Genomic DNA, 23,324 nt, shown 5'->3' with positions numbered 1-23,324 from the left:
ATGATAGAAGAGGATTAATCTCACATCAATCTTCATCACCCTGTCCTTATCATCACAATACAGTTATGATTTTTAGTTTCTCTCATCTAAAGTAAACCTTCTTTGTATAATCTATGAAGAATAATACCTGTAGTCCATCTTGGTGTGTTTGTTGCAAATTTTATGTATAGATCCTCTGGTCACTTTCTGATCATTGATTTGAAAAATTAAGTTCTATTTATTTTTTTCCACGCTGGCAAAAGTTCCCAGGGAACTTAAAGTTTTGTAAACATTTTAACTATCCCTCTTGATACTCTCTGCTTTTGAATTTACCAAGCAGAGGAAGAGAGCAGGAGTCTCAATTTTTAGTGGTTCCCCATTTTCTTATGCTAGTCAATCCCACTCATGATTTGTCTTGGATTTGGTCTGGCTATTACTGTGAAGAGTGGTATGGTGTATGTGCACAGATGCGCACATTCACACTTATGCACACAAGGCACATACTAGTACATATTTCCAAACTTGTGCATGTAAAAGAGATGATAAAGGGGACCTTGTGTACCTTCGTTCCTAATTTTATAAAAATTTCCTTTATCTTGAGAATGTCTTCCTGAGGTTTTGCAATCAGTGATCTTTGTAGCAATGTCAACCTAACCTCCTGCCTCTAGGATTGTGTGTGTGTTAGTGTGTTTTATTTTTTTTACGATGAACTCTATTTTTTACAGCAGTTTTAGGTGCACATCAAAATCAAGCAGAAAGCAGAGTTCTCATATACCCTCTACTCCCACACACCCACAGGTTACCTGCTATTGACATCCTACACCACAGTGATACATTTGTTGCAATCCAGGAACTTATATTGACGTATCGTTCACCCAGAGTCCATAGTTCAGGTTCACTCTTGGTGTGCCTTGTGTGGTTTTAGTCGAATATATATAATGACATGGATTCACCGTTATAGTAGAACATACAGAGTAGTTCCACTGCCATAAAAATCCTCTCTTCACCACCTGTTTATTCTTCTCTCCCTTTAACTCCTGGCAACCGCTGATCTTTGTACTGTCTCTATAGTTTTGCCTTTTTCAGAATGACATATAGTTGGAATGATAGAGTATGTAGCCTTTTCAGACTGGCGTCTTTCACTTAGTAATATGCATCTAAGGTTCCACCATGTTTTTTCATGGCTGGATAGCTCATTTCTTTTTAGCACTGTATGATATTCCATTGTCTGAATGTACCACTGTTTATCCGTTCACCTATTGAAGGACATTTTGGTTGTTTCTAAATTACAGCAATTATGAATAAAGCTGCTATAAACATCCAAGTGCAGGTTTTTGTGTCGACATAAGTTTTTACTCATTTGGGTAAATGAGTGCTATTGCTGGATCCTTTGGTAAGAGTATGTTTAGTTTTCTAAGACACTGCCAAACTGTGTTCCAAAGTGGATATATCAAGGATTTTGCATAGGTTGTTCCTACAGCCTCCACTTTTTTTTTCTAATTAGCCTATACTCTTCCTTAAGACCTCTTGGCTCAGCAATCTCTCATTACTCATTGATTTAGTAACTTCCTCCCATTATATGCGTTCATGGCACATGTATTGCTCGTTTATAGCACTTATCATAAGTCTGTGTGTGTGATTTTTTTGTTGTTGTTGAGATGGAGTTTCACTCATCGCCCAGGCTGGAGTGCAGTGGTGCGACCTCGGCTCACCGTAACCTCCACCTCCTGGGTTCAAGCCATTCTTCTGCCTCAGCCTCCCGAGTAGCTGGGATTACAGGCATGCGCCACCACACCCAGCTAATTTTGTATTTTTGGGAGAGACTGGGTTTCTCCATGTTGGTCAGGCTGGTCTCGAACTCCCGACCTCAGGTCATCCGCCCGCCTCTGCCTCCCAAAGTGCTGGCATTACAGGCATGAGCCATCGCGCCTGGCCTGTGTGTAATATTTTAACATCTAGCTTCCTTATTAGTTTGTAACTCTATGAAAGCATGGATCATGTTTCATTTTTTGCTCAACATTTTACCTCTCGTACCCAGCACAGTGTCTGGCATTTTATCAAGTATTTATTAAATATATGTTAAATGAGTGAATGAATGAGTGAATAAATAAATCAATAAATTGTATCAATGCTCTTTTTTTTCCATAGTGATTGATAACTATGTTTTCAATGCTTTGGCAAGTTTATTTTGCTTGGAGAATTTTACCTATAAGATAGCAGAAAAGCTAGACAAAATAATTTGAAACTTTGTATCAGAAGAGACTAGACACAAAAGTTTTTCAAACCCCATTTTTTGTATATATGTGTCTGTGTGTGTACATGTGATTGTGTATGTTTAAGTATTAAAGATAGTGTGTTTTCAAGTGAATTAATTTGTGATAGCTATTGACCTAGCAAGGAAAATATTAGGTAACTCTTTTTAAAAATTGTTGTTATTAAGCAAGGGACATTTCTTGACTTTCTTAAATGCCATGAATGGTTAAATAGTGAATTAGAGAGTTCTGTGTCTTTTAAAAAATTACTACACTAAAACTTTGCTTGCATTCTTATAGGATAAATGTATATTGCACACAAAATCATGTGTATGATTTAAATCTTAGTGAAGACTTGCATGTAGCTTGTTTCTGATAATTATTTGATTACTCTTCAGTCCAAATAAAAAAAAAATCTAGGTAGCAAGGCATTTATTCACATCATTCATTTTTGTGCAACAAAATAGTCTTGCAGTTGACAGTGAACTTTAGAATGCAGGTTTTCAACTCAGGGCAATAATTATTAACAATACGAATATTCACCTTATGAATATTGACTATATGAATATGCAAGCTATTAATGGAGTCAAATGTCTTTAAAAGTCACACTCCACGGAAACTTGTTGCAATTCTTCACTCTTTATGGCTGGATTATATATGCTTTCCCATGGCAGTATTGATTACACAGTGAAGATTTATTCTCTGTCACCACTGGAGTTACATAGTCCTAGCGAAGAGGAAGTGGGGCACATGCAAGATGTAATGTGGTGCTTTGCCTCATCTTTATTTCTATTTTAAGCTTCAATGACCTAGACTAGAGTATTTTACAAGAAATTTTATGTGTGATTAAGAATGAGTCTTTTTATGTTTGATTAATGATGAGAAACTATAGGGTTTGAGGGAGTGACTGCTACCCAGTATGTACTTAAACATAGCCAAAAGTAGCAGTCTTATCATAGAAATATTTTTATGGACATAATAGCATGCGAATAAGATGCATTTGTTGTCTTCTTTGCTTTTGGCTTAATCTTTTTTTTTTTTTCTTCTTGTCTTGCAGTATCCCTCCAAAACAAAAAGCATAACCTAACACTTTTATTGTACTTTGAGTACCTCTCCTCTGAACCAGGTCAACCATACAACTGTTTCAGTCATCTGGTTAGGATAGAAAACTTATTTTGCCTTAGTGTTAACACATCTCAGATTACAATGGATAAACTGAGCCTTTAATATAATAAGTGCGCAACATTTTGCAGATACGTTTAATCATTGTCCCTTCAATATAGTCACTCTGAAAGAGAGGGATTTTGTTTTAATTTTGTTTTGATGCTGCTACCGTTTTAAAAAATGCCTTTAGGATTGTTTGGGAACTGTATTCAGAATTAATTTTGTAAGAAACATGAGAAAGCTATTCTTATGGTCACATTACTTTTGAGTCTAGCATATACTTGAGAGCCTGCAATAGTAATCAGAGTTTATTGTTTTTGAAAAGGAGCAAGTGATTTGAGTATGTACATTCTAGTGTATTAAAGAATAAATTCAATCCTTATATTATCTTCATACCTTATAATGGAAATAAGTTAGTTACTGATGTATAGTCTCTTATGTATTGTTTATTTAGGCAGCTTTATTGTTTAAATATAATTGACATACAATAAGCTGCACATACTTAATGTTTACAGTTTGCTAAAGCTTTGCATATGTGAAAACCATCCTCACAATCAAGACAGTGAACATATTCATCACCCTCAAAGGGGTTATATACCTCTTGGTTACCTCCCATCCCTCTCTTCCATCCCCAAACTGAGAATCCGTTTGCACATTCATCAGTTTTCTGGAAGAGTTGCTGTAGAATTGATGTTTACTAGAGCACCCCAGTAAAGCCATAGTGTTGGGTCTTCTCTCATTGTTTATCAGTTTTATGGATCTTCAAAGAAGCAACTTTTGGTTTTTTCTATATTTTGATATTTCATGATTTAAATTTTGACCCATTATTTCTCTTAACTTGCTTACTTTGAGTTTCATTTGCTTTTCTTTTTCTATTTCCCTAAGGTGACAGCGAAGGTCATTGATTTGAGAACTTAAGTTTATATTTTATAATATAGGCATTCATTGTTAGAAATTTCCCCTCTAATTATTGCTTTTTGGTGTCCCACAAATCCTTCTATTTTGTGATTTTAATTTTACTTAGTTTAAATATTTTCTAATTTCTCTTTTGATTTCTTCTTCGACCCATCATTTACTAGAAGTATTGTTTATTTTCCAATTATTTGGGGATTTTGTAGAAATCTTTTGGTTTTGATTTCTAAAGACTGCTGTGGTCAGAAAATATACTTTGTATGACTTGAATACTTTTACATTTATTGAGACTTTGTTTTGTGATAAATGTTCCATGTGCACTTGACAAAAAAAATATGTAGTCTTCTGTTGTTGGGTCTAGTCTTGTTCAGGTCCTCCATATCCCTGCTGATTTTCTGTCTGCTTGTTCTATCAATTATTGAGAGAAGAGCATTGAAGTCTGACTGTTACTGTGGATTTGTCTGTTTCTCCTTGTAGTTTTCTGTTTCTGCTTCGTGTATTTTGAAGCTCTGTTATTACAGGCATAACTGTTTAGGATTGTATATCCTCCTGATAATTGACCCCTTTATCATTATGAAATGACCCTTTTTATACCAGGTGATTTTTTTTTTTTTTTTTTTTTTTTGCTGTGAAATTCACTTTGCCTGATATTAATATAGCCACTCTAACCTTCTTTTGACTAGTGTTAACATGGTTTATCTTTTATCCTTTCATATAACGTGTCTTTCCCCCACCCCCTCTGGCTGCTTTTAATATTTTTTCTTTATCACACTGGCTTTCGGTAACTTAAGATGTGCCTTGGTATACTTTTCTTCATATTTCTTGTGCTGGGGTTCTTTGGGCTCTTGGGAATCACTGGTTTATATGTTTTTTAATTTTTAATTTTTGTGGGTACATAGTAGATATATATATATATAGAGATATATATGGTCACATGAGATATTTTGATACAGGGATACAATGTATAATAATCACATTGGGGGAAATGGGCTAACCATCACCTCAAGCATTTATCCTTTGGTACAAACAATCCAATTATACTCTCTTAGTTTTTAAAAAATATACAATAAACTATTGTTGACTGTAGTCACTTGATGGTGCTATCAAATACTAGATCTTAATTATTCAATCTAACTTTATTTTTGTACCAATTAGCCATCCCCACACCTCACTCTCCAACTTCCCAACCTCTGGTAAACATCGTTCTACTGTCTATCTCCATGAGTTCAATTGTTTTAATTTTTTTAGATCCCACAAATAAGTGAGAACATGCAATGTTTGCCTTTCTGTGCCTGGCTTTTTTTCACTTAATGTGTCCTTCATTTCCATCTGTGCTGTTATAAATGACAAGCTCTTGTTCTTTTTTATGGCTGGATAGTACTCCATTGTATATATGTAGCACATTTTCTTTTTTTTTCTTTTTTTTTTTTTGATGGAGTCTCACTCTGTTGCCTAAGCTGGAGTGCAGTGGCATGATCTTAGCAGACTGCAACCTCTGCCTCCCACGTTCAAGCTATTCTCCTGTCTCAGTTTCCCAAGTAGCTGGGACTACAGGCGCGTGCCACCGTACCCAGCTAATTTTTGTATTTTTGGTAGAGATAGGGTTTCACCATGTTGGCCAGGCTGGTCTCGAACCTCTGACCTCAGGTAATCCACCCGCCTCGGCCTCCCAAAATGTTGGGATTACAGCCGTGAGCCACTATGCCCGGCCACCACATTTTCTTTATCCATTCATCTGTTGATGGATACTTAGCTTGCTTCCAAATCTTGGCTGTTGTGAATAGTGTCACAATAAACATGAGAGAGCAGCTATCTCTTTAATATACTGATTTTCTTTCTTTTGGGTATATACTCAGCTGTGGCATTGCTGGATCATATGGTACTTCTATTTTTAGTTTCTTGAGAAACTGCTAAATTGTTCTCTATAGTGGTTGTACTAATTTACAGTCCCACCAACAGTGTACGAGGAATCCCTCTTTTCCACATCCTTGCCAGCATTTGTTATTCACTATCTTTTGGCTAAAAGCAATTTTAACTGAGGGTAACATGATATCTTTGTAATTTTGATTTGCATTTCCCTGATCAATGATGTTAAGTACCTTTTCATATACCTGTTTGCCATTTGTATGTCTTCTTTTGAGAAACATCTATTCAGATCTTTTGTCCATTTTAAAATTGGATTATTAGATTTTTTTCTCTGTATAGAGTTGTTTGAGCTACTTATATATTCTGGTTATTAATCCCTTGTCAGATGGGTAGTTTGCAAATATTTCTCCTGTTCTGTGGGTTGTCTCTTCACTTTGTTGATTGTTTCCTTTGCTGTGCAGAAGATTTTTTAATTTGATGTGATCTCATATGACCATTTTTGGTTTGGTTGCCTGTGCTTGTGGAATATTATGCAAGTAATCTTTGCCCAGTCTGATGTCCTAGAGACCTTCCCCAATGTTTTCTTGTAATAGTTTCGTAATTTGAGTTCTTAGATTTAAGTCTTTAATCCACTTTGATTTCATTTTTGTATATGGAGAGACACAGAGGTCTAGTTTCTTTCTTCTGCATGTGGAGATCCAGTTTTCCCATTACGTTTATTGAAGAAACTGTCCTTTACCCGATGTATGTTCTTGGCACCTTTTTTGAAAATGAGTTCACTGTAGATTTATGGATTTATTTCTGTGTTCTCTATTCCGTTCCATTGGTCTCAGTGTCTGTTTTTATGCCAGTACCATGCTGTTTTGGTTACTATAGCTCTATAGTATAATTTGAAGTCAGGTAATCTGATTCTTTTGGTTTTGTTCTTTTTTCTCAGCATAGCTTTGGCTATTCTGTATCTTTTGTGGTTCTGTATAACAGTTACCATTAAAAAAAAATTTCTGTGAAGAATGTCATTGGTATTTTGATAGGGATGCATCAAAAACAAAAAAGTAAAAAATGAAAACACAAAAACCAACTTGACATGGTTAATTAAAGTGATTGGGACTTTTACAATTCTCATTTACTTTTCTACCCTTCTACCTGAGCATTTGGTTAATCGTGGCTGAACGTTAACCAACCCCTTCCAACTTTCTTGCTTAGACTCCAGGTATAACCTCTTGGATTCAGGTCAAAATTGGTTACTGAATAATTATCTTAACCTCAATCTGACAGTCTCCTTTTACTTTGCTTAATAGTTATCTGGCAATTATTTTCTTTACTGAACTTCATTCGTCCTTAAAAACTGTGTACATATAGCTTCTTTCAGTTTCCAAACATTTTTCCTTCTAATTATTGTTTCTCTGGTCATGTGATGTCTTTTCCTTGCCTATTGTTTATTACAAAAATCTCTCCAGCCTTGGTCAAAATTCCATCCTCCTGGGTTCACATACCACAGGCTCCAGCTCAAGCACATATTGTATTTTTATTAAAAATATAGCACAGATACAGAATTTTGGTACTAACAAGAACCGTACAGTTTATTACTTATACTTGAAGAGATTGAGAGCATACTTCTCAATCTCTCTTCAGTAAACAGCATCTAGGTTTTGCCTTGTCACATGATGCTTAAGGTATTTTCACCCTTGATTATTGGAAAAATTTAGCTAAACCTTATTAGAATACTTCAAATACATAATATAGTTTGGGGATTATTTTATTAGCATAACTTTGTATGTTCTTTAAGCTAGAGCATTCTCATTGGTCATGTTGGCAGGAAGAGAAGCCAGAAGAAAATTCAAGTCACTCTTCAGTAAGAACAAATATTAATATTTGTGCTGGATGGTCACATCAACATGGATTTTGGCAGAAAACGTCCCATCAATTTGATGGATTTTACTTGTGATAAATATACTTCCAGAGAGCTTGCAACAAACCACTCAGTTATAAATGGATATTTCTGAAGTAATCCTTTCCGATTTGTTTTCAATTCTAATCCCTCCCCAATAAAACTGTACCCTAGAATGATCTAATTAAAACATATGAGATGTAGAGACTAGGTATCTTTTTAGTAACATATTATACATGTGACCTCATTCTATACTGGTTTTCCTTGTCCTGATTCCATTCAGTAGGACTGTTAGACCTATGGTTCTACCTTCTTACTGGAACTGGAGGGAAACTTCTGTTTGACAAAGCTAGGTCAAAGAAAATGAATTTTTTTGTTGTTGGCTGTCTCCAGAGTTTATCTTGAAATCATCAAGTACCTGAGGGATTAAGTTAATACACTCATTTTGCATGTTGCTGGAACTAAAATTAGGTAGAAGAAAGCAGAAACTAGGAAGTTTTTATGTTTGTTTAAAGATTTATTATGTATTATGGGTGTACCTAATCTTCTTGTCATGTAATTTAAATAAATAGGATAAATATTTTTAATGTAAATCCAAACTGAAAATTCACTTCGCAGAGATCATTAGCATTTATTTCATGTCATTTTCCTTCTATAGTTTTAAAATGCAAATACCGTGGGAAAATCTTCTGGTATATGCTCATGAGAGTGCATTTGTTGCTTACTATTTCCTATTTTACAGTTGGCTAGTCAAGTGCTGACTAATGAACACAAAGTCTGTGTTTGCAAATAAATTTAACAGCTTTTATACCCAAGCTAAGTTTATGTAAAGTGATCTAGGAGACACATGACCTTTGTGCTCCATAGCCTTTGCTCAAATTCTGAAAGTAAACTATGTAAATGATCTAAGATGTCAGGTCAAACAGCTTCAACGGTTTTCAACCAAGGGACCTATTGAATATGTTGAGGTGCTTCCATCTCTACTATGATGGATCATACATCATACCATAGTACCGTGTTTGCTGTTTACCTTGTGAAGGTGTATTTGCTGCTGGAACCATGATGCTGCATATAGGACAGAGAACATTATATCATACGGTTCTGTTTTTACCTCAGTATGCCTTGGTTTCCTAATCAGAAAAATGGGAATAATAATAATAGCTACATTACAGGTTTGTTTTAGGAATTAATTAAATCAAAGAACTAAAAACAATGCCTGGCACACAGAAGGTGCTCAGTGAATTTCATAAATAGTAGTACTAATAGTAGTGATGCTCGGTCGAGCTTTTCTTTTTTCTTTTTAATATACAAATTATAAATTAACATAGTTTCCTGTTAGGTATTCATGTCTACAATACGGCATTTAAAGAGACTCTCGGCCTGGTGCAGTGGCTCATGCCTGTAATCTCAGCACACCAGCCTGGCCAACATGGTGAAACCCCATCTCTACTAAAAATACAAAAAATTAGCTGGGCGTGGTGGCGGACACCTGTGATCTCAGCTACTTGGGAGGCCGAGGCAGGAGAATTGCTTGAACCTGGGAGGTGGAGGTTGCAGTGAGTCGAGATTATACCACTGCAATCCAGCCTGGGCAACAGAGCGAGACTCCGTCTCAGAAAAAAAAAAAAAAAAAGTGAGAGAGAGACTCTCATTCATTCATTCGTTCCCTCCTTCTCTCTTCCCATGTCCCTGTTTCCTTCCCTTCCTCTACTGTATTTCCTTGACTTGTTGTTACGTAGCTGCAGCAGTGTATGCAAACCAGGCAGGCTCTAATGGCTAAAAATTGGTTTGTTTGGGCTACATTTAAAATAATTGGATATGTAGCAATTTGAGGTGGGCTTTGAGCTAATGGGTCTTATCCTGCTGTGAAGAAGTAAACAACATAAGGCCAATATACAGAGGCCATCTTTAACCCATTTATGTAATATATACAAAACTATAGAAGACCCACTTCCTGCCTTAGGAAATTCATACATTCTAGTGAGAAATTATCACACTATGATAAGTTTTATAATCAAGGTTCGAACTCAAACCTTGGGAGTAATAAAAAAATTCCACTTTTGTGGTGTTTCCAGGTTTTTTCAAGCATATTGTAGCTCAGGAAGCACTCTATATTGTTGGCTACTGGTGACTGACATTGCATCATAACTTTTAAGTTTTAAAACTGTGTCGCCCTTTCAATATCTGTGGGTTACGTGTTCATATTCAGTTATGTTTGTAGCTTTGAGTCTACATATAGTCTCATTTCTGCATTTCATGTGAAAGAAAATGCCAGTCTTAGCACATTCTCTTATGCTATTAATGGAGAGGGGGAGAAGTCATTCTAGTGCCTTCCTAAAAAAAGTGATTGCTATTTAAAGCTCAAGTAGGCGGGTGCTTGTGTATAGTTTATGAAATTTGAGATACTCATAGCTCAGTGAATACCTGAAAATGAAGAGATCTTTTAACCTGGTGGGTCAAGTTTGACTTAAGTTCTTGAACAAATTCACTGTAAGAACTCTAGAGGCAGTGTTTATGAAGGAGTTTAGATGCCAGGGCAATTTTTTTAATAGAAGGAATAAAATTGCCCCTTGTTTCCCAATTAAGACACCTAAGAAGCTTGATATGGAATGATGTCTTCTGTGGTTACTCTCTGAAGTCTTATGTTGAAATAAGTGGCTGTCTCTCTTCTGTCCCTTTATGTACCATCACTAGTATAGCCAGTCCTGCCTGTAGAAAGGAAAAACCAAGTTTTTTACACCCCGTGTTAGAATGTGTATTTTCTACAGAAACTGTTTCAAAGGAGAATGGAGTTGGAATACTACTTAACTACCAGTGTGACTCTGAAGGTGTATTATAGATTTTTATAGGATTTTAATAAGGTTTTTAAAAGCTGATTTGCGAATTCAACCATCATTGAGAACTTTGTTTCTGTAAGAAAATGTAGTGACAGAACTAACTCCATATGTTTCATCAGGGCTATAAAGGGCCCACGTATGTAGAAAACTTCAGTAGTATTGATTACGGCTACTAAATAGGTCATTTTGTTGAAAATAAGTTTAACATTATTAGCAAATAGAATGGTAATTGAAGAGAAGTTAATTTAGGAATTTTATTAAAAAACTTGGCTATGACTATGGTACTGACACAGTTATGTGGGGCCAGAACTTATGGTAACCCTGTAAGAGTAATTCTATAATTTTTTTTTTTTTTGAGATGGAGTCTCATTCTGTCGCCCAGCCTGGAGTGCAGTGGCGCGATCTCGGCGCACTGCAACCACTTCCTCCTGGGTTTAAGTGATTCTTCTGCCTCGGCTTCCTGAGTAGCTTGGATTACAGGCGCCTGCCACCACGCATGGCTATTTTTTTTTTGTATTTTTGGTAGAGACAGAGTTTCACTGTGTTGGTCAGGCTGGTCTTGAACTCCTGACCTCAAGTGATCCGCCCACCTCGGCCTCCCAAAGTGCTGGGATTACAGGTGTGAACCACCACACCTGGCTAATTCTATAAATTTTTAAGTGTATCTATATTTGTTTTTCAATGATCTACTGACTATAAATCATTCTGTCAGCTTCATAGTAACATTTTTTTTTTTTTTTTTTTTCCTTGAGATGGAGTCTCGCTCTGTCGCCCAGGCTGGAGTGCAGTGGCCGGATCTCAGCTCACTGCAAGCTCCGCCTCCTGGGTTCACGCCATTCTCCTGCCTCAGCCTCCCAAGTAGCTGGGACTACAGGCGCCCGCCACCTCGCCCGGCTAATTTTTTGTATTTTTTAGTAGAGACGGGGTTTCACCGTGTTAGCCAGGATGGTCTCGATCTCCTGACCTCATGATCCGCCCATCTCGGCCTCCCAAAGTGCTGGGATTACAGGCTTGAGCCACCGCGCCCGGCCCATAGTAACATTTAAGTTCAACCTACCCAGTCCCTAATTGGGCAAACTGTTATAAAACCAAATTATGCAGCAGTGAGGAAAATAGAAACTTGAATGAATGCTATTAAAAGAAGTTTAGACTGTCTCAAATTTATCCTCATAATTCAGACTTTCTCTGTTTTCAAAGACCTCTCATACACATTGAGTGTTATTGGTAGATTTGACATGGCAGGAGTCTTATGTGCAGAGATATAATATGTATCTGTCATTGGTTTTCAGGAGCCCCTATGAAAGGGCTTCATTTTGCTGGTTTGAAGCCTTTGTTGGCATCAACAAAGTCAAAGAGTTGTAGGCAAGGTTAACAGCCACTTCATATTTAACGGGTTTATGTAAACCGTGATCTGTATATTGATTATATAAAATACATCACTATTGTCTTAACATCTAGATGAAAAGGAAAAAAAATGTTTTCTACATCAAAATCTTTAGACTTAAAAATCTCTGTGATTCATGATATTAATTAAAAGAGAAAAGAAAAATCTGAAGAATTTGCTTTGACCTGTATGTGTATAAGGGTCATTATAAGGGTTAGTGCTTGGGTTGCTTGTGAGTTTTCAGGCAAAGGGACATACAGCTCATCTTTTCTATATTGCAACTGATCAGTGATGAATACTTAGGCTTCAGGGGCTAAGTATAGTTGCTGATTTATTTGCAACTCTTACTCCACTTCAATTATTTAAATACATTGGAGAGTCCATTGTGAAAAACACAGAGTAGAAGAAATTTGCGATCCATCAGCATAAACAGATACAAGTGTTGCTTTGCCCAAAATCATAAAAAGGTAAAAAAAATTAAAACTACCTGTTAATTCATTATGATATTATTTGTAAAACAGTGACATAAATGATATTTTCCTGCAATGTGTTATTTATTATTTTGACAATTTCTGTCACTATCTTGAGAAAGAATCTCTTATCCAAATTAAAACTAAGTAAAAAACTATTTAAGGAACATTACGAGACAAAAAGTTTTCTCAGAGTTACCACTACTCAGCATAGAATTTGAAGCCCATTGGGGGGGAAAAATGAAGTTTATAAAATTGAATAATTTATAATACTAAATTTTTCCAAAAACACTTTTTAAATTTTCTGAAAATTATTTTTGTTCACCATATAATCACATTCTGCTTAAGCTTTTCCACTTTAAATATTTGATATAATATTCAGTGATTTGTAAAGTTCTTCCTGTGTGAGTAAATGAGCTGTTTTTGTTTTCCATGTGGAGAAGTTTGTCTACTTTCACTCTGGAAATGATTTTTTTATGGGTTACACCTTTGGATACATGTGTTCCAAGAGCTAAACAACTGCTATACAAGTGAACTTTGAGACATGACACATTCCTGAATGGGGGATTGTTTGCAAATTCAAGACTATCAGTTAAAAGTACTAATAGTGAAGTTAACTTAAATCACTCTATGACTTTTATGTGTTTTTTCCTACAAAAAATATGTTCTAATAATACCTTGTTCACAACTCAGGTATAATTTTCAGTTTTCGGCAATTTATACTCTTGAATTTTTAAAGCAGTGAATCATTTTGTTTTGTCAGATTAATTTTGCAGCTACATCAGAAAACTAAATGATGTGGTTATTTGTAAACGCTACTTGAAGTAGATAGATGGCAAGTCATTGTGAGGTGAAGTATCTCCAGAGGGATAATCATAGCCATTTAGAGGTTCTTTTGGCGTTATAAAGATAGTAATCATAACAACAGATATTTAAATTACTCTATTTAATACAAACAGCAATCATATGTCTGGCTACATTGCTTCAATAACAAGCGTAATTTTAAACAAAATTATATATACTAACTGCCTTATCTATTTCTATTGCTCCCATCCTAGACTGTTTTTATCATCTTGCAACTGGATCACATTCTCTCTCTGTCGCTCTCTTCCTCTGTCTCTGTCCTCCCCCAGCCCCAATTCTGTCAATCATCACAGGTTTGAGTACTTACTGTGTGCTAGAAATCGTGTAAAAACCTGAGGACACAGTGGGAATCGAGAAAAACCTGGTCCTTACTACACTGAGTTTATGGTATTGCACAGAAGACTGATATTGATAGGTAATTGGGATTTGATAATTGGAATGTGTTGCAGAAGGGGAAGTTCAGGAACCATGGGAGACTAAAACAGGATCAACTGTATCCTTAGCTGAGAGCAGAACAGTTGAGTAGAAGATGGCCAGATGATTAAGAAAGAGGTGAGGTGGGATGGAGGGAGTGCTGTAAGCAGAACAAAGAGCACATGGAAAGGCCCAGACTGAAAAAGAGCTGGAGTTCTAACCAGTATTATTATACTGATAAAGACTGTTGCACACAGATTTCAGAATACAGATAGAGGTTCTAGAGCGCGTGTTGCACACAGATTTCAGAATACAGATAGAGGTTCTAGAGCGCGTGTTCTAGTCAGACCTAAATGCTAATCTGGACTGTGTAATTTATTATCTTTGTGATTTAGGCAGATGACTTAATGACTATAAACCTTGATTTCCTGAGGAGCAAAACAGGACAGTACCTTCTTGTACATAGGATTATTGTGAGGATTTAAATGAGGTAATGCATCTAAAGCTCTTAGCATAGTGCCTATAAATGCTCAGTAAATGGTAACTATTGGTTAGTTAGAATAGACCCAACTTGCTGTTCTCTGCAAGCCGCCCTTTTAGCCTTTGATTCCTTCTTCAGTTTATTCTAAATATTACAGGTTCACAACCCTTTTCTGAAATTCTAAAATATGAATGCTCTGAAAACAGACTCTTATCATTTGGCCACAAACCCCAATCTTCTTAAGATTGTATAGGTACTCTTTATCCTGCTTTGTGGAATATCCATGTTTTCCTTTTAAACTTGAATGCATTTGAGTTAATGTGTTACCCCAGATCCTGCTTAGTGTGTTTTGTAAGATATGATACACCTAGCATATTCCTTTTTAAAACATGAAACATGCTGAGTTCCCAGACGTGTTTGGCTTGAAAGGTTTCAAATAAAAGATTGTACACGTGTGCCACCCAAATTCAGCTTTCTAAAATACCATTTTCTCCAGGCAGGAGAATGGTGTCTTCAAATCAGAAAATCATAAGAACCCCTAGTGGTTTTCCAGTTTAGTCTAGACTATTCCTTGTGGTTTTCAAGACTGCCTCTAATCCACCCTACATATTCAAAATTTAATCCCCTTGTACTTGAACCATTTGTTTCATATGTCTGTTCTCCTCAACTTCCCTGAAGTAAAATGTTAATGCTGCTCCTTTTGTCTGACTTCCCTCTTTCTCTCTTTGTGGCTCTTCAGATCCTCCCCAGCAATTAGGCCACAATTCTTTGTAGTTTCTCAATGAAGCTATATTTATCTATTTCTTCTCTGGATTCTTATTGTACTTAAATGAATTTATTTACCAACATTCGAGCAGATATTATGTGCCAGCTACTGTTCTAAGTGTCAGAGATCTGAAAGTGAATAAGACCGTTAAGGTCTCTACTGTTACGGAATATATTTTCTAGAGAGTAGAAGACAACCTATAATCCCAGCACTTTGGGAGGCTGAGGTGGATGGATCATGAGGTCAGGAGTTCGAGACCAGCCTGGCCAAGATGGTGAAACCCCATCTCTACTAAAAATACAAAAATTAGTCGGGCATGATGGCAGGTGCCAGTATCCCAGCTACTTGGGAGGCTGAGGCAGGGAATTGCTTGAACCTGGGAGGTGGAGGTTGCAGTGAGCTGAGATCGCGCCACTGCACTCCAGCCTGGGCGACAGAGGGAGACTCCGTCTCAAAAGAAAAAAAAAAAAACAAAAATAAAACAAGAGCACAAAGAAGTAAATAAGTGAACAATATCATTTCAGATAACAGTTAATGCTGTCAAGATAAGACAGGAGAGCTCACGCCTGTAATCCCAGCACTTTGAGGCAGGTGGATCATGAGGTCAGGAGATCGAGACCATCCTGGTTAACACGTGAAACCCCGTCTCTACTAAAAATGCAAAAATTAGCCAGGCGTGGTGGCGGGCGCCTGTAGTCCCAGCTACTAGGGAGGCTGAGGCAGGAGAATGGTGTGAACCCGGGAGGCGGAGAATGCAGTGAGCCGAGATTGCGCCACTGCACTCCAGCCTGGGTGACAGAGCGAGACTCCGTCTCAAAAAAAAAAAAAAAAAAAAAAAAAAAAAAAAGACAGGAGGATTGTGCCTTGGAAGAAAGTAAACTACATACCTGAGAAACTCATAGTTTAGCATTTAGTTATTTTTGTTTTTGTATGGTTAGTTTTTTTTTTTGTTTGTTTGTTTGACAGAGTCCCACTCTGTCACCCAGGCTGGAGTGCAGTGGCATGATCTCAGCTCACTGCAACCTCTGCCTCCTGGGTTCAAGCGATTCTCCTGCCTCAGCCTCCCAAGTAGCTGGGATTACAGGCGCCCACCACTACACCCGGCTAATTTTTGTATTTTTAGTAGAGAGGGGGGTTTCACCATGTTGGTCAGGCTGGTCTCGAACTCCTGACCTCAGGTGATCCACCCGCCTTGGCCTCCCAAAGTGCTGGTGGTACAGGTGTGCGCCACTACACCCAGCCTATATGGTTAGTTTTTACTCCCTGGTTAGACTGTAAATGCCTTAAGGGAAGAATCCTTAAACTTCTCTGTGCCATAAAGTGTTGGGTATAAAATGGGTGCTTGATTAAGGTTTGGTTGAGAAATTTGTCGTTTTTTCACAGAGAAGGTGAAAATCTGTTTATTAATTATAGAGCACTACTTGGCTAAATCATTGATCTAAGAGTATCTGTTATGTACAAAGTACTGTGTTGGGTTTTGAAATTTTTGTATTTGGCTAAAGCTAGCTTTTTCATTTCTGTTGCTTTTTATTCATAGACTAAGAAAGAAGAACTTTCATGTCTATACAACTTTTTTTCCCTTTTGAAATGGTTTAATATTGTGAACCCCCAAATTTTGAGACAGGTCTCAGTTTAGAAAGTTTATTTTCCCAAAGTTGACAATGCGCTTGTGAGACAGCCTCAGAAAGTCCTGATGATGTGTGCCCAAGGTGGTCGGTGCACAGCTTGCTTTTATACATTTTAGGGAGACATGAGACATCAGTCAATACATAAGAAGTACATTAGTTCCATCCAGAAATGTGGAGATAACACAAAGTAAGGCCCCCCTACTGGGGGCTTCCAGGTCACAGGTAGGTAAGAGTCAGATGGTTGCATTCTTTTGAGTTTCTGATAAGTCTTTTCAAAAGAAGCAATCAGAATATGCATCTGTCTCTGTGAGCAGAGGGATGACTTTGAATAGAATGAGAGGCAGTTCCCAGCTTGAAGAGGCCCAAGATATTTTCCTTTCACAGTATAAAGCAAACAAACATTCTTTCTAGACCTGCAGAGGATACTACTACTCTAAAAGCTGGATTATTGCTGCAATTGTTTCTGCTTAATTCAGGCACTAAGTGACTTCCACCAATTCATTAGTGTGAACATTCTTAAAGACCTGAGTGGCAGACGTATTTCCTGAACCATTTACCCTTAGTCCCAAAGCTGATCAGGTTTGTCACAGAGAGACTACTGGATTCCCATGTCATAGTCACCCCTCCTGGCAGTTCAAGATTCAGCTTTACGGCAAGACAATTCATTTAAGATTGAGCATAACTTGTTATGACAGATTTGTCAAAATTATCCAGTGAAGTAACATAGGCCTTTGCATTGTGAAGAAAACTGAAACCCTATACTGTGATGTCATATTTGTTTTCTTCTAGATAAATATTTTGTTCTTTATAAATTGAAAGAGCATCTTGAGAAGAGAATCTCAAAAGGATTTTTTTCTTGTCATAAAAATGGTGGAATGAATTTTGATTTGCAATGGCAAAGAACTCTGGTGGGTTAAAATTTGAGACTTTTGAATGACAGTACTTCTGAGATGGTGTGCTTATGGTCACAAAAATATAAAAATATTGCTCTACTAAAATGATGAAATGGACAGTTCAAGATGTTAACAATGGCAGAGTAAGGTGCAGAACTGGAACTTCATATCTGTAACTTCATCTTCTCAACTGCTAGGCTTTTGAGCTTCGAGGGCAGGGCCATATCTCTCTAAATCCCCAGTGCCTGGCATACCACCACTTGATCTAGCATCTACTCTTAAGTGCTAATGGTGATAGAGGACTACAGTGCCTAAGATGAAGTGTAGGTATCTGAAAATGACTCTTACTTTTAGAAAGGAGATGAAAGAATGTTTGGGAGTAATTTTAAGTACACACAGTAAATAGTTCAGTAATTGCAAAAGCGAAAATTTGTTTTCTAAAAGGTCATCTTAGACTCAAACCTGTACATTGAGCTTAGTTCTAAAAATAAAATTAGACGTTGCTTTCTTGGTGAACTTAAACACAATTGAGAGGTACTTAACTAACACAAAATATCTTTATAATAAAGCATTTGAATGCCTGAACAGAATGTTCAGCTTGGTTACCAGGTGATTGGCCTTGAGTTGTTTGGATTGGTCTTCCTGGCTTTTAAAGTTCAGGAGTGAGTATAGGGTCTGAAAAGTTGGAAGGCAGGCCTTTGAATAGTAACTACTTCCCTCTGTGACTGCTGCTTATCTGAATAGGGATTGGGCAGGGATATCAGAGAAATCAAACCCTGAATCATTGGTTGATATTGATTACCTTTCTCAAGGTCCTTTCTGACTTGGAAAACATATGGAGATTATAACAGAGTATTACCATATCAGAGCTCTCAGAAGATTTATATTGTGTTGGTCTTTCATTCTTCTGATCTTCAACTAGAGTGTAACCTCCTTAAAGGAAGAGAGCATGCTTACCTTGTTTACCACTGTATTCCCAGTGCCCAGTACTCAACAGTTTCACTTGTGTCACTCGTGTCCGTGTGAAAAGACCACCAAACAGGCTTTGTGTGAGCAACAAGGCTGTTTATTTCACCTGGGTGCAGGTGGACTGAGTCCGAAAAGAGAGTCAGTGAAGGGAGATAGGGGTGGGGTCATTTTACAGGATTTGGGTAGGTAAAGGAAAATTACAGTCAAAGGGGGGTCTCTGACAGGCAGGAGAGGAGGTCACAAGGTGCTCAGTGGGGGAGCTTTATGAGCCAGGATGAGCCAGGAGAAGGAATTTCACAAGGTAATGTCATCAGTTAAGGCAAGGACCGGTCATTTTCACTTTTTTTGTGGTGGAATGTCATCAGTTAAGGCAGGAACAGGCCATTTTCACTTGTTTTGTGATTCTTCAGTTACTTCAGGCCATCTGGGTGTATACGTGCAGGTCACAGGGGATGCAATGGCTTAGCTTGGGCTCAGAGGCCTGACAAACAGGTACATAGTAGATGATTAAATATTTGTTCAGCTGAAGTGAAGGTTGTTTTTTGTGTCCTATTGTACCTGCCATTCGTGGAACTCAAGAAACTTAAGGAAGGTAAAGAGTTGACCCTTCATCTCTATTGTAATGGCCAACTTAATGCATTTTATTTAAAAGAGAAGAAAATAGTCAAATAGTGCGAATACGTTTTTGAGTTGATGGTGAGACTTTTGAATTATATGCAATTTAGTTGTCCAATTTCACGATGTTTATAAAACATTGTATTACCATGTAACATTAGCCATAAGAGAGTTGAATCTTTACATCTTGCTGTTTTTGTTAATTTCTGCCTGATTGAGAAAATTAAAACTTAATTTTCTTACAATAATGACTCTTGCATTGCAATCACAACTTCAGCATTAGAATTTATAAGTAAGTCAGCCATTTCTCTTAGTCTTAAGGGGTTGAGACTCTGGAGTGATACTTTTATACGTATACAATATTCATATAATACTGTGCTAAGTTATATTTAATATAGCTGATCATAAATGAAGTTTAATAAACTCTGATTGCTTGACTAATGCACAGTCTTATTGCTTTTCCAGAGTTGATTTTAATGAAAATATATGGTCACTATACTTATTGGTACAATATGCCCTCATTGTAATGAGCATGATCATTAGATTTGCATAATAAAAACTTATGAAAATGACTTTAATAAGTGCTTTTAATTCAGGGGTATGACTCTAATAAAGATTTTTGGGGGGGTCATTTTTGTTTCTGAATTTTTTAACTCCATAGTAGCTCTGTAGTGTTTGTACAAAGGAGTGAAAAATCCATGTTTACTTGCATGTGGTGTGAGAGAGATTCACCCATCCACATAAATGAATTTTGAGAGCTTGTTCTGGAAGAGCATCATTATAAATGAAAAAAAGTTTTTTGGTGTTTCTGTTGTTATTCTCAAGTCCTTTTATACCTTTCTTTTTTGACTAATATAGAAAGATAATTGTGTGGCAGACGGCCGGGCGTGGTGGCTCACGCCTGTAATCCCAGCACTTTGGGAGGCCGAGGCGGGCGGATCATGAGGTCAGGAGATCGAGACCATCCTGGCTAACACGGTGAAACCCCGTCTCTACTAAAAATACAAAAAATTAGCCGGGCGTGGTGGCGGGCGCCTGTAGTCCCAGCTACTCAGGAGACTGAGGCAGAAGAATCACTTGAACCCGGGAGGCAGACCTTGCAGTGAGCCGAAATTGCGCCACTGCACTGCAGCCTGGGCGGCAGAGCTAGACTCCATCTCAAAAAAAAACTGTGAGGCAGAAATGCTTTAATTTTGTTTGCAGATCATTTAATCGTAACTTATACAATGATTTTGATACATGTTTAGTGTACAATGACTAAAAATTACCCCTTCTGAAATTCAGCCTCTTCATATCTGCTTAAAATTTTTCCTTTTTGATAGACCATATTTGTTCTTTTTTCTTAACAGCTATAACGAAGAGCTTTAAATAGTATTATTATATTTATGAAAGCAGATTTTTACATGAGGGAAATCTGAGAAAATATTCGTATTAAATGTATGTGGTTATACAGGATATCCACTCTGGTTGAATGAAATTTATAAATCAAGAAATCAGGAGCGGGGTGTTTTTCTTTATGTTTCTCTATCACAAGTAGTTAGGATAATTTTTTACATAAGTATAATTTCCTATGTGCCTTGGGGTACTCTATCATTCTTGTTTCCTGTTAGGAAAAAAAAAAAAAATTCTTTAAGAATAAAACAAAGCATACTCCTTCTCCAGTATTATTTTTGACCAGGGGTCCACATTTGGTTTATTAACAACTAAACTTTCAATTCAAGGGAAGCTTTAGAATTAGAAATGGTATATAGCAAAATGGGCATTCCCAATCAAAGGGAACAGTAGGGGCACAAACAGGACATCATGGGAGTATGCATTGGGAAGAGGATTTTAATTTTTGTTTTCTGTAGAATAGGGGTCATAAGGGAAGAAGTAGAAGGTAGCCTAGGGCTGAAACATACAGGCCTTTGAATTCCATATTAAGGATATTCATCTTTATAGGTCATCGGGAGGCATTGAGTATTTATGAACAGGAGGGAGTATGATAGTCATTCATACTCTTTATTGAGCCTCAATGTGCCAAACACTGCTTTAGGCATTAGGGTTACATCCCTAAACCAGATGGGCAAAAATCCCTGTCCTTGTGGAGCTTATATTTTTTGTTGGAAAAGCAGACCAAGATAATGATAATGAAGTAAATAATTATAGACTATGTTAGAATGTGCTAAATCTCGTTCAGGAGTGCCAGGAATGTGTGGAGGGAGGCAGATGTTTCCATTTGAAATAGGATGGCCTGGGTAGGCCTCACTGAGCAAAACCTTGAAAGCAGGATGAGGGAGTAATCCATATGGACCATGGAAAAAGAGCATTCCAGGCAGAGAGAAGAGCCAGTGCATGTGGCTTATTGCCTCATTGGGGAGCTGTGAGGTGGTCAGTGTGACTGGAGCTGGGGGAATGAAGGGAGGGTAGTAGGAGATGAGGTCAGAGGGATATGGAGAGTGTACAAATCAGTAGGGCCTTGTAGGTCATTGTAATGACTTTGACTTGCACTAGGAGGGAAAATATAGCCCTTGGAAAGTGTTGAGCCAAGGAGTGACATGATGTAACTTCAGTTTTCACAGTATCACTTTGTCAGCTGTGTTCAAAATTAACTGCAGGAGAGCAAAGGTGGAAGCAAGGAGATAGATTAGGAAGTCACTACAGAAATTTAGTTAAGAGCTGATGTGGCTTGAACCACATCTTTGCAGACTGCAGAATGATTATCATGGGACTGGATAGCTGCTTGGCTATTGGAAATGAAGGAGAGGAAGAAGAACATGATGTGGAAATCTTAAACCTAGACAAGTGGAATGCAGGTGGAGCCACTAACAAACGTTACCCTCTTGTTTGTAAAATGAGAGACTTTGACTAGATAATCTCAAATTCCATCTAACTCCAATAGTTTCTACCTCTATACTCTGTGGTTTACTATAGACAAAAAGTATGTTAATTCCAAAGAAGAGTACTGAGGGGAAGAGAAGACTTCAGTCTCATCCCATAGGACCAAGTGAAAATATTGCTAGCAATGCTTTTTTTCTTGTGTCTGTCTCCCATGATTAAACTGTCAACATGTATTCAATTGAGATACAGATTTGAAACATTTTAGACATATGTGTACCTTAACTTAGATAATTTGACTAAAGCAAAAAGTATTTTCCCTTCATTTACATTCTTGCTTTGGAGATATAGATGGGTTTCCAGCCTGGAGTTTATAACCCCAAAAGATGGGAAGAGAAGGAAAGCAGTAGTTGCATGAAGAACTGTATAATCTGTCTCAAAAACCCAGGTGGACAAGCACACATAGGGATGGTAGCAGGGTTAGTTGAGGTACTTTTGATACTTTATCATTTTCTCTCCGATTTGGTATTGCAGGAAATCATGAAATTGGCCATTGTGTTTAAAACAGTTTTCTACAACCCACTAGAAAAATTAAGGAGAAAATACCTGGTAAGAGAGTTGCAGGGTGAATTTATCCTTCTTAAAGTGGTTTCAGTTCTGATATAAATAATTCCCACTTTTTTGGCCGGGCGTGGTGGCTCAAGCCTGTAATCCTAGCACTTTGGGAGGCTGAGACGGGCGGATCACGAGGTCAGGAGATCGAGACCATCCTGGCTAACACGGTGAAACTCCGTCTCTGAATTCCGGCCACTGCACTCCAGCCTGGGCGACAGAGTGAGACTCCGTCTCAAAAAAAAAAAAAAAAATTCCTACTTTTTTCCTAGGCAGTAAAGATTGATTGGGGTTTGTGTCAGCAGGATGTGATGAAGACATGGTATAGAGATTAGAAGTTTAGATCCCTGAGGGAATCAGTGGATTAAAAGTAGAAAAAAAAAAAGAGTTATACATAGAATACTATATTTGCCCCAGCTGATGTGGGGAGGATGGTCTTTAACAGCATTGGGTTAGTGGTATTTGAAGACAATTTTCTGAGATCCAAGCAATTTTCATTTACTTAAAACTCAT

At 37.3% G+C, this 23,324-nt stretch overlaps 1 protein-coding gene across 4 annotated transcripts in view; it reads left to right on the top strand.

Moving 5' to 3' along the window:
• The window catches only part of LOC105497495 (diaphanous related formin 2), a 919,069-nt gene that overhangs the window by 28,601 nt on the left and 867,144 nt on the right, over positions 1-23,324 (top strand). The window lies entirely within an intron of this gene.

Source organism: Macaca nemestrina, chromosome X (assembly GCF_043159975.1).
Source record: "Macaca nemestrina isolate mMacNem1 chromosome X, mMacNem.hap1, whole genome shotgun sequence".
Classification (NCBI taxonomy): Eukaryota; Metazoa; Chordata; class Mammalia; order Primates; family Cercopithecidae; genus Macaca; species Macaca nemestrina.
This window is presented reverse-complemented; position numbering and strand designations above follow the sequence as displayed.